Source organism: Buceros rhinoceros, unplaced genomic scaffold, assembly GCF_000710305.1.
Source record: "Buceros rhinoceros silvestris isolate BGI_N320 unplaced genomic scaffold, ASM71030v1 scaffold24371, whole genome shotgun sequence".
Classification (NCBI taxonomy): domain Eukaryota; kingdom Metazoa; phylum Chordata; class Aves; order Bucerotiformes; family Bucerotidae; genus Buceros; species Buceros rhinoceros.
Window position 1 is genome coordinate 2,068 of NW_010395180.1, and position 242 is coordinate 2,309.

General features: G+C 60.3%; 1 protein-coding gene across 1 annotated transcript in view; it reads left to right on the forward strand.

Annotated features, from left to right (window-relative positions):
- Nucleotides 1-242, forward strand: part of HM13 (histocompatibility (minor) 13) — a gene marked incomplete at both ends in the record, with an annotated part of 6,954 nt that overhangs the window by 571 nt on the left and 6,141 nt on the right. The gene's annotated exons all lie outside the window — the stretch shown is intronic.

Consider the following 242-nt stretch of genomic DNA (forward strand, 5'->3'; position numbering starts at 1 on the left):
GGAACAGGCTGGTGGAGCTCACCCAGCCTCTCGTGCCGGGTGTCGAAAGCTCAGGCAGTTTCAGTAACTGAAAAAGTGAAACTGGTTTCCTGTTTCCTGAGCTCTGGGGTGGTGGGGACGAGCTGCTTTTCCTAGCCCGGTGCTGGGCAAGGGCTTTGTCTCCTTTCCCAGCTCTGGTGGCAGCCCAGGCAGTTCTGGGTGCTCAGGGGGCTGCTGGGGACCGGGGTGGGTACTTCCTTCTG